This window comes from Myodes glareolus, chromosome 11, assembly GCF_982192425.1.
Source record: "Myodes glareolus chromosome 11, mMyoGla1.1, whole genome shotgun sequence".
NCBI lineage: Eukaryota > Metazoa > Chordata > Mammalia > Rodentia > Cricetidae > Myodes > Myodes glareolus.
In genome coordinates, this window is record NC_142036.1 from 20,698,993 (window position 1) to 20,713,760 (window position 14,768).

Genomic DNA, 14,768 nt, shown 5'->3' on the forward strand with positions numbered 1-14,768 from the left:
TAGGAGTTCCCTGGTAGGATTTCTGGGGTCACTTATATATACTATTATCTCATCTGCAAATAGCGAAAGTTTGACTTCTTCCTTTCCAAAATGTATCCCCTTGGTCTCCTTTGGTTCTCTGATTGCTCTGGCTAGACCTTAAAGTACTCTATTGCAGCTCCTGATTTTAGTAGAATCTACAGCATGGAATCTTACATGGTGTGAGTCCCTAATACAGTATGGGCCCCTCAAGAATCATGAGCCCCTGATGAATTGTAGTTTCCTAGTGTGTCATGGACCCCTGAATCATTAGCTGACCTCTGATGCAGTGTGTAGTTTGACCCCGTGATATATCAGGGAACCCTATGGTACTCAGAGGTATAACAAATACTGAGCAGAGAGGTGATGAACATATAGATTCTGGGTTGATAGCCCTGTGACTGAGGGTGCCCCAGTAAATTATGTGGATGCTGGGACAGACTCAGAAGGCCCAAGTATGCAAATCTTCCATTCTATCTCGATTGGCTTTGGGGTGGAGTGAGTACCTATGGCTCTAGAGACTCCACTGCCTAAACTAAGGGGGATTTTCGCGACCACTGACTCCCGTGGTTCGGTGATTTAAACGGAATGTTGGCACACCTTAAGCACATCTTCCAACAGCACACCCAGCAGGATGCCATGCACTCACCCAAATGAGTGATCAGCTGGCAGGAGCCGTGCTGTTTACGATTCAAGTAACCCTGAAGGTGGGTGTGGCCTCTGGACAGAGCTTCTCTACCTCCTTCCTTATTTCCAGATTACTCTTTTTTAAAAAAAAAAAAAAAAAAGTTAAATTACAGCTCCTTCCGGGTGTGCGATGCCCTGCTACAGTGACTGTGTAGAAGTTGGAGAAGAGCTTGCAGAAGCTGTTTCCCGCCTTCCATACTGTGGGTCCCAGGGATCAAACTCAGCTTTCCAAGATCTGCAGCAGGTCCCTGCACCTGATGCCATCTCAGCAGCCTCAGGTGACGCTTTCAATGGAGCAATGCTGTGTCACCCTTTCCAGGGAGTCTGCTTTGAATGTGTAAGCCTGGCCTGAAGGATGCCTCCCTTGACCCCTCGGACAGCTCTGGCATGATAATGGTTTGAATAGGTATGGCCCTCAGAGGCTCCTGTTTGAATGTGGGCCTATAGGGAGCGGCACAGTTAGGAGGTATGGCCTCGTTGGAGGAAGTGTGTTATACTGCACGCTGGCTTTGCAGTCTCATTTGCTCAAGCTCCCCCAAGCTACACTAGTGGGAGACAGTTCACTTTCTGTTACCTGCAGACCAAGATGTAAGAAACCTTAGCTAGCTCTCCAGCACTCCATCTGCCTCCATGCTGTCATACTCCCCATCCATGATGATAATGGACTAAACTTCTGAACTGTAAGCCAGCCTCAATTAAATGTCTTCCTTTATAAGAGTTGCCACGGTCATAGTGTCTCTTCACAGCAATAGAAACCCTGACTAAGACAGCCATGTCATTTATTGTATTATTATAACAAACATGTAGTTTTACACTTAGCAGCTAACTTCTCTGCTCATTTCTGAGGTGCTGGTCATTCAGGGTGAGTCACATTGGACTAAGGTCTGTGCCTCAGTTGGCCATCTCCCCCACTGCCCTATAGCGGTACTCTGTGAACTTACTAGTGAGAGAGCGAGTGAATTTTCTTGGAGGTGGGAACAGAGGCCAGCCTGAAGAACTCTCTGAGCTCCAGATCATGGACCGACTACCTGCTTGCTGCATCCTACATCCTGGTGAGCTTGCCTATAAAAGAGAAAGTGATGTGCTGACCTTGCTTTCATTATCAAGGTCATTTGGAGCAACTAGTCCCTGACCTGAAAGATGATGGATGCTTCTTCTGATGATACGAAGCCCTGGTGGAAGAGAATGAGGCCTCACAGTCACCATGCTGTGACTCTGAGGACAGCATCAGCCTCTGATATAGCAGGTCACTCTCTACTCTTCAGAAATCCGCCCACGCTCCTGCATCCTGAAGTCAGTCTTGCTGAAGCCAGTTGCAAAGTCAGAAATGGGTCCAGGGTCAATGGGTATTCACAACGCCAGATAACAAACACGCTCATAAGAGACAGAAGAAATCGTCTCAGGTCCCTTTACCCCTTAGACTCACCAGCGCTCCTTTGCTGGAAAGTTCTGCACGCACGAGCTGAGAGAGTGGAATTCAGGTCAACGCCATTCGGGATGCTGCTTGAGCAAACTCTTTCTGCACCAAGTGCCTGATTTCCTGTTAGGACTCTGGGTCCTCTTGCAGCCCGGGTGGAGGGCAGGGGCTTCCATCCTGTTTGTTTAGAAAGCTTAACAATGGGCTTTTGGGGAAAGAGGGACCATGCAAAGGCTCCCAACGAGCTGCACGGAGCAGGTGATACCACTTGAATAATGCATGCCCACTTTGTGTGTGTGCCCGACGCGGGCTCGAATGTGGGGGAACGCAAAGCCTTTGAAGCCCCTGCTCTGAGCAGAGCTGGCGACAGCCTGAGAGTCCAGATAAGATCTGAGCCCTGCCTCCTCCCCACTGCCTCCTTGCTCACCATTCTGCCCCATTTCCCTTTTTGCATTTAAAATAAGCTCCGTGACAGCCTCCTCGCCTCTGTTAGAGCTTGTCAACAAGGCTGCTTTTGTGCCACTCTGGTTTGTCCCTTCCTGTGCAGCCCCACCCTGGTTTAGGACCTTCTCCTTGCCGCTGTTGGTGCAGTGCTGTGAGCCCCAGGTGGCTGTCTTGGCAGTGCCAGTGGTGACCTCATAAACACCTCTACAGGGACGCAGCTGATAGGGGCCATCAACAAACTCACAAGTCTTGTGTTTATTAGGCCCTGATGCAGATCCCAGGGTATACTGCTGAACTTCTGCACTCCACTTATGCTTCAGCGATTGCTTTGTGTGCCCACAGAGGCTTTCCCATCATCTCAGCTCATGGTCAAACCTCTTGGCTTAGACAATGGTGCCTTCTAGAATGCTTCTACCCCGGGTCTCCCAGAACACAGCATCCCTGTCTGACTTGATCCTTCATATCTGTATTTCATGTAGAGTCTCTTTTTTTTTTACTAGCTGTCGACCCTCACTTCAGACACGACCATGATGGAACAGTGGTCCACACTTGGTGTTGATGTTTCTAGCACAATCCACGGTCCACATCCCTTGATTTAGCCCCCAGAGCTCCCTGATATAGGCCTTAGAAAGCCACACTGAGCTTCCAAATGATAAAATGATCCTCCTAACCTCACCAAGCTGCCAGATTGAGAGAGGATCCAAACTCATGGCTGTCACTTGCCATACCACACTAATACAAACGAACCTTAACTTGAGGATGGCCCAGCCTCCAGGTAATCTGAAGTATCATACTTGAATTAATTTGAAGTGCATCTTCCCATCTTTGAAATCCCACCTCTCCCCTTTCTTCCCGAAACTGGGGTTTCGTTCACACACACACACCCCCACTCACGCAGGAAACCTGACTTCCTGAGGCACAGCAGGCTCCCCGCTTAGCCCAAATGATAATATCAACTGCAAGGACTGTCCCCACCAGCTATGTGTACACACACATTTCTTATATCACAAATGTACATTATATATTATAAAACACACACACGCGCGTGCACACCACACACACACACACACACACACACACACACACACACACACGTGTGCGCGCGATGCTGCATCCCAGGCTGGAGAGATGGCTCCCTGATAAAGTGCTAACCGAGTAAACATGAGGACATGAGTATGATCCCTGGCATCCACGTAAAATAGATGAGCATGGTGGCACATGACTATGCTCGCAGTGCCAGGAGAGCAGAAATGGTAGGAGGGTCCTGGAGATCGCTAGCCAAACAGTCTAGCAGAATTGTGAGTTCTGGGTTCTGCGAGAGACTCTGCCTCAATAAATAAAGTGGGGACCCCTGACATTGATCTGTGGTTTTCACAGGCAGGTGCGAGCATGTGCATGTGTGTGCCCCGCCACAACATTAACACACATGAATGCTGAATTATTCACAATGTTTCCTAAAATCACGTAAGGTATAGCTGGTTAAAATAAAGCAGGTGGCCAGTATGACCCAGTATAGTCATGAGAACGGCTCCGTTCTCCTTCTCCGTTTCCCAGCCCCTCCTCTCAGTCCTTTCCACTTTGAACAGATTTACTGTCCTGCAGTTCAGCACACTCTTGTTTTGATCACCTCTTTACCCCTTGTTTGGATTCCTTTAAATTGCTGTTCAGGGTTGCACATTCTGAAGTTCATGTAAACGGACTCCAAGGGAGTGGATTCTCTTGATGATGTGTGCAGCTGTGCAGCAGTTCAAACTTGCTTGTAGGGGCTTCTTGGCTCGCTGCTGCAGGGCTGAGATTCGCCCGTGTTATACGATGTCCCTACACTTGGTTTGTTTTCAAAGCTGAACAATATCGGACTGCGGGATTCTGCCAGCCTGTGCCTACATTCCCTGTGTTTTACTGTGGCAAGCTCCTCTGGACTGATCACTCTCCCGTCCTGTCTCCAGACGCAGGGGATTCTCCAGGGTGGGCACCTGAGAGAGGCAGCGCTGGCATCGTGAGTGCGTGCATGCTCAATGTCACCAGATAATGGCAAATTGTTTTGCAAAGTGATTGTACCAATTTGTACCCTCGTGAGAACTCTAAGAGCGAATCCCCTGCTCCCTACCATTGCCAAAACGTATTATTGCTGGGTATTATCATTTTTGCCCATATGGTAAGTAGGAAACAAGAGCTCATCACGGCTTTAATTTACGTTTCCCTGCTCGTCGATGAGCCACACACTCTCCCTCTGCCGTTGGCCAACGGGCTTCCTCCTTTGTGAATTGTCTATTCAGATATTTCGCCTCGTCTTCTATTTGGTCATTGGTGGGTTTTGTTTTTAATTTTATTAGTAGTTTGTGTGTGCGCGTGTAAATTTATGTGTGTAGGAGTTTAGCTGCTGTTTGTGCAAGTGTGGAGGTCAAAGACAACTTTTGCTAAGGATCTCTTCCTTTGACTGTGGGTTTCGGGGATCAAGCTCAGTTAGTCAGTTTGGCAGCAAGAGTTGTTAACTACTGAGCCATTTCAACGGCCCTAGGGAGTCTGTATTTTCTTATTTATATGTAGGAGTTTGTTATCGACTTTCTAACATTTTTTTCCCATACATGCAAAATTTCGTTCCCATCTGAAAGCTCACAATTTCCTTTATTTTGTTCTCCTTGGTATCATTCGTGTTCTTCTATTTTGTCTTTAGTTTATTTTTTTTTTAATTTCTCTCTTGGTTTGTTTTCTTTGGGTACAGATTTTATTTTAATGTGTCGAGATGTCATTACTACTGCTTAGGACGAGAGAAAGGTCACCGTCTGCAGAATCTTAGGAATGACTCAGACTCTGAGGTGGAAACACATTAGCTGAAGATGGCCATCCACTAGAGATGGGGTTCAGGCAGGCAGAGAAAAGGACTGTGCCCTGAAACAGCTTCGGATGCCTTCTGGGCAGTGCCTTACAGTGGTCAGAGAGCTCAGTCTGTCTTGCACAGTTTGGCTAAGTGGGAATTCCGTTTACCTGGCCACACCCCTGGCTGCAGTGCGATTCAGTCAATGTTACTCAAGTTCCTGGTAACTTTAAAGAGTCCCAAGCTGAGGATCAAGAAATCATTCTGATTGGTAAGCACTGTAGAACTGGGCTCCCACACAATCAGAAGCCCCAGAGCCTGGCTGGCAGGACTGGGCCAACAGTTGTTATTGTGGCTCCGCTGGAGGCCATGACAGAGCCTCCCAGCTCCACTTTTCTTCTGTTTTTATGTACAGACATAACTCTTTTAATTTTTAAAAGTTGTTTTTGCATTTTTTTTCTCTTAGTACATATACTTTTTAAATTTTTGCTTTTTTTCAAAGTTTCATACATGCATATGATAAATCTTGATCATATCTACCCTTCGCTCCCTCTAATTTTCCCCCTAGGACCCTCCCATTACACTTCCATCTAAATTCAGAGTCATCATTTTATAATATCTATCTATCTATCTATCATCTATCTATCTATTATCTATCTATCATCTCTCTATCTACCTATTTTAACTCACTGAGTATGATTAGTGCTGCCCATATGCATGGCATCATGAGCATGGCACCATCCACTGAAGTATGAAGATCCTGTCAGTGGCCACATTATTAAAGAAAAGTGACTCTTCCTCTCCCATCAGCCATCACCTGCCAATAGCTCCTCAGTCAGGGTGGGTCCTTGAAAGCTCCTCTTTAATCAGTCATGGAAATTTAACTGACTTGATCTCATATAGAGCTTGTCCAGAGGACAGCATTCATCAGCAATCTACCCTGTCTTCCAGCTCTTACATTCTCCCTGTCTCTCTTCCAATGGGCTATTGGCACAGCAACTGAATTTAAGGAACGGGGAGTAGAATAGAGGTGAAATGACAATAGAATGAGAAAATACTCCGGGAGGAAGGTCCAAGCAGGTAGTGGAGTGATGAAGTTGGAGAAATGAGGGGCAAGGTAAAGGTTAACCAAAGCAAAGTGTGCATGAAGAAACTACTCGAGAACCTATAATCTTGCAGAACAAGTTTTAAAATATAATAATGGGGTAATAGAGCATATGTGATATGAAATAATGGAATAAATATGAAGAGGCAAAAGTACAGGTAGGGATGAGGACAACAGGTAGAAAGATGATTGATAGATAGATAGATAGATAGACAGATAGATAGATAGACAGATGATAGATAGTAATAATAATAAAGATAGATAGATAATGATAGATAATAATAACAACAGTAATAATAAAGATAGATAGATAGATAGATAGATAGATAGATAGATAGATAGATAGATAGATGGATGGATGGACGATGGACAGACGGACGGATAGATAGATAGATAAAAGAGTTTGAACAGAAATATTACACATTAGTGAATAATGTGGTCCCAGAAGGCAAAGGTTCTTAAGTGAAAATCTCAATGCTACTCTTGGAATAGCCCCAGTAAGAGTTTATTGTTGCCTCCAGTAAGAGTTTATTGTCAGAAAGCTCTTAAAATCACCCGAATCAACATAGGCCATTGATGTTGCTATTGGTTGCCCCCCATAACTACATGGTAGGACTCCATGGCTGAAGACACCACTGCTTTAGTTGCAGGACATAGAAAGATTAATCTTTAACTGATCAGGAAACCCTCTTCTTGATGTCTAGCATTCAGAGTGCTGGATAATGCCATACAGGCTGCTGGATAAGAGAAGGCATTAATGGTCTTATCCAGGATAGGCTCCTGTGTGCTATAATATTAATTTGACAGGCAAGCTGTGTCCATTGGTACAGTAGTGGTGTTGCTGAATTGGGCACAAGCAACTTCTGCTGACAGGTTTTAAGAGTTACTCCACAGGAGGGAAATTATTCCTGGTACTGTGTACATGATCAGAAACCACAGCCAGGACAGTCATAACCCCTAAGGGATAATCTACTAGTATTTTCCTAAAAGTTTCTATTATCATATTGCCTTTTAAATATTTGCATTTATATACATAGCCTTTTGCTGGTCACCACATTGGTCAGAGAAGCTTCTGATCGCAGTGGGTCTTGGTTAACGAAGAGGCACACATTAGTGCTCAAAGTGCTGGCAATTAGTGAGTGTGAGTGTGCAGCAATAGATGGGACATTGGTATTAATTCTTCCCTTTAAGAATTTTTATGCCTCATTTAGCAAGTTACTCCTCACTCAAACTCATTAATACATTATCCCACAGAATCTTCTACCACTTTTATTATTTTTTCCCTTTCACATCTTTTTCAATTATAAGTCATTATTGTGTGCATTGTTTTATAGCCTATTTTTCCCAGATAGATAATACGCCATCTTTTACCATGTACTGCAAGGTCTACTCCCTTACCACAGAGCAGCAGTGACCCATCTGCTCTACAATCAACCACATTGTTCTCTCTTCTCTTTATTTATCTTTACAGACTCTTTGATGGTTTTGTTGTTGTATTTGTTGAACCAGGGGAGATACCATACTGCTTAATTACTGTCCCCACAGTGGCTACTGATATTTATTCACATCTCCGGCCAACCTTGTTTTTCTAATCTGAGAGATGCTCCCTTTTCCTGCCATTTGCAATTCCGCACAGATTACAGAATCTGCCTGTTGATTTCTAACACACTCACGTGTCCAGGTAGTCTATTTGGAAAGTATTTAAAATACAGCAAATATTGTGATCAATTTCAGGAGAATGGCCACAATACTGGCAATTCCGTGGTGATGTCAATCTTTGCAACCACACACCTGTGTTCTCTCAGTCTCTATAGATTTTTAAGGTCTCTCTGTTCCCTGTACACATATAAAATGTGACCTTCCAGTTTCCTTCTCCTACCAGCATGTCCGTGCCTTCCCTGTCATTATAGACTCTAGAACCTCTAGAAGCTCTAGAATCCTCTGGAACCACAAGTTCAAATAAATTCTTCCTTAAGATATTTTGGTACAGCTGGGCGGTGGTGGTACATGCCTTTAATCCCAGTTCTTGGGAGGCACAGGAGGTGGATCTCAGTGAGTGTGAGGTTAGCCTGGTCTTCAGAGTGAGTTCCAGGACAACCAGGGCTGTTACATAGAGAAACCCTATCTCAAGTTTTTATATTTTACTACAGCAACAGAAAAGTAGTTGTATGCTCTCTAAAATTGTTCAGTTTTGTTGTTTTATTAACTCATATATTAAAGAGATACTATGGACTGAGAGTAATAAGCATTTTAAACAGAATGATTTTTTAAAGGCCAGAATTTATGTGTCACAACCAAAGTGATAGCTAAGGTGGAGGTTTGTTCATTTTGTTTTGTTTTGTCATTACCACCCAGTCCCTAATAACCACATAAAACTTATGTTAATTACAAAATACTTGGCCTATAGATCAGGCTTATTTCTAAATAGCTCTTACAACTTAAATTGACCCATTTCTGTTATTCTTTATTTTTCCACATGACTCATGGCGTTTCCTGTCCTCTAGCACATCTTGTTCTACTGGAAGTTGGCTCATATCTCCCCAAGACTCTGCCCTTCTTCTTCTCTGCAGTTTCAGTTTGGCAGACTTATTTAGTCTAAGTCTTAAGTTAGTTAAGTCTAACTTTCAGTTAGACTTATTTTGCTTTGCTATAGGTCAAATAAACTTTATTATCAACCAATGAGAGTAATATATATTCACAGAGTAGAGAAGAATTGTCCCACATAATTTCTCCTTTTTTGTCTAATCAAAAACCAGGGTTTTAACTTTAACATAAAATTACATACAACAAAACAGTTAGAAGTAAGAATTAGAATTACAATATCTAGTCTATTTGTATTTGACAAAGTTAGAGAAAGCAATTTTCTATTTTATCTTGGTATGTTTAAAGCTTTTTTTGAGACAGGTTTCTCTGTTGCTTTGGAACCTGTCCTGGAACTCACTCTGTAGACCAAACTGGCCTCTAACTTATAGAGATCCACCTGACTCTGCCTCCCAAGTTCTGGGATTAAAGGCATGTACCACCACCACCTGGTGAGATTAAAGTTTATATCTAATTTATCTTTTTATCATAACTAAAAGAACTATATCTAGTCTTCAACTCTATGAAAGACTTGAGAAGGAAACAATATTACCTGAGTAAGAAGGAAGTGCAGGCAAGTAACTTCCAAAAAAATTGTAAGAAATGACAGAAACAGCTGCCTGTCTGAATAGTCACCCACTGTTCCTCTGCAATGTTGGGGCATCTATCTTTGGCCTATAGGCCTAGGATATTTGACAGACATTTTTATGTTGTTATTGTTTGTTTTTTTTTGTTTGGCATTTTTGTTTGGCGAGACAGAGTTTCACTGTAGCTTTGGAGCCTGTCCTGGAACTAGCTCTTATAGACCAGGCTGGCCTCAATCTCACAGAGATCCACCCGCCCATGCCTCCCAAGTTCTGGGATTTAAGGCACGTACTACCATTGCCTGGCTCTGACAAACTTTTTTAGAAGCAGGAAATTTTGAAGGACTTGCCTACTCTGTCTTGGCAAAGTTTGGCAGTCACCTTTCTTTATATCTTGTTGGTCGGGTTTGACACTAACTCTTAGAAAAGAAACTGTCCTTCCTTGCTGCAAGGGTACTTTGTTTGCTCACATGGATAACTTTTGTTGTAAAGGGAACAAACTCCATATGGAGTATTTTTGATATTCATAATCTTTTTTGGAGTATTAGTACTGCCAGGAGTCAACATGCCTCATTGCCATGAAAAGCCTAAGTTATTAAAACATTTTAAATGCCATATTCTATAGGTGTTTGAAAGGTTTAAAGATTACCTATCTATTTGAAATATATTTTTGTATATATAGAAAACCTAACTAACATGACTATAAGTTTGACTATATAGAAGACTAGCTTATTTTTGTAATTCTGTAGTTTTTTATTATATATTACATTCTTAATTGATCTGTATAAACATAGTATCTTAGACAAGAGCAGAAATATACATACAGTATAACAAAATTAATCTTAACTTTATATCAATAAACTAAAATACATACCAATGTAAAACATTTTGAGATTAACAGTTGTATTTTGAATTAAATAATCAACCCTCTTCCCATCATTTTTATATCGTATCTTTTTCTTCTTTTATAATGAGATTGACTATGACAAATAACAATTTATAACCAACCTCCATTGACTGAAAACAAACATTCATAAACAATATTTTGAGAGTTTGGGAGTAGTTCTTTAGGCTAATTCTTGCTGATTGGTGGGTGATGGTGACCTTTGAGGGAACCTGAGAAAATTTAGAATTATGGTCAAGTCCTGACTTGAGCATTCTGTAAGGCTAGATCATCTCAGCCAGTAGCCTTGAAGCTATTGTGGGTGCAGAACTCAAAGGAAATGGCGACAGAGGTGTTCTGAAACACTGGATCATCTGGGCCATCCTTTCCCTTTGGAGATTTTTTAGGTGGATCTTCTTTGATCAAGCCTGATTGTTCTTAACACAGAAGGAATCCACAGGAAATAAAAGAAGAATCCTGTGAAAATAAAAGAAGAATCTCTTTCCCAAACTAACATATCTTTTGACTTAAATTTTGAAGTCAAGAGATTTTTTTAAATATATAGGTTTGTTTAATTTAGCAGCTTTCATAATCAAATGTCTCTCAGAAGTTATTTGTTCATTAACAGTCAAAAATATGAAGACAGCACAATAATATGCATAATCTAGATTCTCTGTTTATTTTTATCTTTATGTGCCTTATTACATTTTTATTATCCTATTCTGTTTTTAAGGGCTTTATAATTCTTAAATAATTTTTTAATCTATGACTGTGTCTACCCTTTCTCTTTTATATCCCAAGCCTTCTCACATTTTTCAAACACGCTGAGATCTGTTTAGAGGTCATTTTGTTTTAATCCATCTTTACCATGTCTCTCTAACCATTTTTGTCAATATAAGCAGAAACCCTAAATCCACCATACAGTGTATGGCTGTGCTCTCAAGCCCAGAGACAGCAGCTGGAAGAAACCTCTTTGTACTACGTCTAGTGTGAGACTGTGAGGAATCCACCATGTTGTAGCTCAAGCCCACATGCCACTGCCTGTATGATAGACATGAACTATGAAGTGGCTATTGACTCTGCTTTTGTATGTTTAGAATAATTTTTTAAGGTTTGTTAGGTCTTATTTAGAAATCCCTGCTCCACATTGGGCACCATATGCAAATGGAGGTGAAGTTTTTCTTTTGTTCTGGCTACCTAGTCCCAAATTACCACACAAAAGCTCATTTTAATTATAAAATGCTGTTCTATAGCTCAGGCTTATTGCTAACTAATTCTTACAACTTAAATTAACCCAATTTATTAATCTACATTTTGCCACACGACTTGTGGCTTTACCTGTCCTCTAGAACATCTTGTTCTTCCGGCAATTGACTTGCAGCTCCCCCAGACTCTGCCCTTCTTCTCTGTACTTTCAGTTTGACTTTCCGCTTAGCCTTATTCTGCCATGCTGTAGGCCAAATCAGTTTTATTATTAACCATAGAGAATAATAAATATTCACAGCATACAGAAGGATTATAACACAACAATATTCTTAAAGATTTCCCTCAATGGAAGTGGTGAGCTCATTCTCACAAACCATCAATGTGTCTTCTCCAGAGATGAGCAGTGTATCAAGAAGCTGGAGAGTCCATACCCTTTAATTCAGGATCCATGGACAATCCTTAGATCACTCAGAGTGTGCCACTGGAGGGGACTAGAGGGCTACAGTCCATTCCTTGATTTTCTTTTCCTGCCACATACCATCAGTAGGAAATGCTACCTTACTTTGGGGCCAACTGAGTACAGACTGGGACTCTGAAATTATGAGCCCAGAAGGACATTTCTGTCTTAGAAGTTGATTAGCACAAGTGTTAGTGAAAGAAAAGCATGTCTAACACAATTGAGGAGATAGTGGATACAAGGCATCCATCAACATCATACAGAAGTTAGGTGAGTGTCTTCATTTCTTGTTGCTGTGATAAGCTATTCTGACATATGCCAGTTAAGGGAGAAAGGGTTTATTTGGACTCATAGTTCAAAGATGTAGTTTATTGTACTGTGTGTATCAGTGAACTTTTTGTTAGTGTAATAAAAACATAATGAACAAAAGAAATTAGTAGAAGGGATTTGTCTGGCTGTCAGTTCAGAGGATAAGAACCTATCATGGTGGGGAAGCATAGCAGCAAGTTGCAGGCATGGTGGCCTGAGCCAAAAGCTGAGTACTCACATCCTCAGCTGCAAACCTGAAGCATACAGGATGAACTGTAATGAGGTTTTCAGCTCTCAAAGACCATCCTAAGTGACATATTTCCTCCAGTCAGGCTGCACCTCCTAAGCCTACCCAGTGCTACCAACTGGGAACCAAGTGCTCAAATATGGGAGCCTATGAGGGGCCTTTCTCATTCAAACCACCACAATGGAAAGTCAAGGCAACAGAAGCCAGGAGCTGGAAGCAGCTGCTCACATCAGAACCACAAACAGGAAGCAGAGAGCAATGTGCAGAGAGGTGCTGCCCACAGTGAACAGAACAAGTAAGACGTGAAAAGAGTCTATACACTCTCAAAGCCCATGCCCAGTGGCATGCTTCCTCAAACAAGGTTCTCCTCTTTAAGGTGTTGTGACCTCCTTGAACAAACTACCAACTGGGACTGAGTGTTAAATATGAAGTCTTATGGAGGACATTTCTCATTCAAATTACCACAAGCTCAATGGGAGAACTACCCTTCCCAGAACCACTTTCTGAGTGCTGTTATTTTATCTGGTGGTTTTGTGTTTATATCCATAAGGGAGTGGTCCTGTAATCACATGGCTTTTGTGGGATTTGGATATCAGGATTATTCTGACCACAAAATTTGTGTAAGTATGTTCTCTTCCATTTGGTAATCTGCAACATCTGTGTAAAGTTGAATTTTTTTTTTACTTGACTTGGTAGTGGAAACTACCAGTAAAGTCACCAGGGTTAGAATATCTTTGGTGGAAGTTTGTTTAAAATCTAACCAAATTCTCAGGCTTTTGAGGAGGCTACTCAAATTTTTCTGTTTTGTTCTTAGGTCAATTTCAATCTTTTAAGGATAGAGAGATGACTCTAGTTTACAGAGCACATATTTCTACTGCAGAGGATAGGGGTTCAATTTCCAGCACCAACATGGTGGATCACCACCTTCTGGAATTTTAGTTCCAGGAGATCTGACATCCTCTTCTGGCCTCTGTTGGCACTGCACACACATGGTGCACATAGATGCATGTAGTATGTGCACTCGTACATACAAAATAAAAATAAATAAATCTTTCAAGTTTTAATCAGTTTTTCTAAATGTGTTTCTATTATCTCTAAAATTTAAAATCCATCAGTTTCATAATATCTTATTATCAGTTCAGCATTCTCTCTTTGAACATGATGTTTCCATTCTTAGGTTTATCTTTGCCATTTTTCCCCTATATTCTACATCTGCATGAACATTCTTCAAGGTTTGCTAGTATACAATATATAAACACTAGAACATTTTCTTCATTGTGTTACCTTGGGTTAGTATTGTTTTAAACCCTTTCCTTTCTTCTCTTGTACTAGAACCCAATGAGAATATAAATTAGGTGTTATTGGTTATCCATATATCTTTTAATATTATTAATCATTTTCCTCTAAGTATTTCACCTGTTCAACTATAGTAATTCTTTCATACACTATATGTAAAACTACATCTCTAGAGCCAGGCATGCATGGTGTACCTATAATCTTAGAACCTGAGAAACTGAAGCAGAGGGTAGCCATTAGTGTGAAATCTGCCTCCAAATAAATAATTAATACCAGGTGAGGAAAACTAGATGCGAACAACCTTAAAGATAGAGTGGTTTATTTTCAGGTGCATTCTTAATACTGATAATCATTTCATTATATTTGGGTCAAAGAATGTAGCCTGAATGAAGTCTCCTCTTATTCTAGCATGTTGCAAGTTTTTCTATAGGTTCTGTGTGCTTGAAAAGACATATACCCCACCATGGTTGGCTTGCTCTATCACTCTATATGCACCCACTGGTTTGATAAAAATAACATTTCCTACACATAGAAATATTATCCACAGGCTAACTTCCTAAGTACTTTACAAACTGGTATAATTCCCACAGATATTAGTGTTTTTCAAGTTTTATGAGGCAAGCACAAGGATGTTTCCCAGACTCCAGTAAGTGCTGGAGCCAAGATTAGTCTTGAAACATCTTTCGTCATCTCCAAACCTTCTCTCCACCATATAACTTC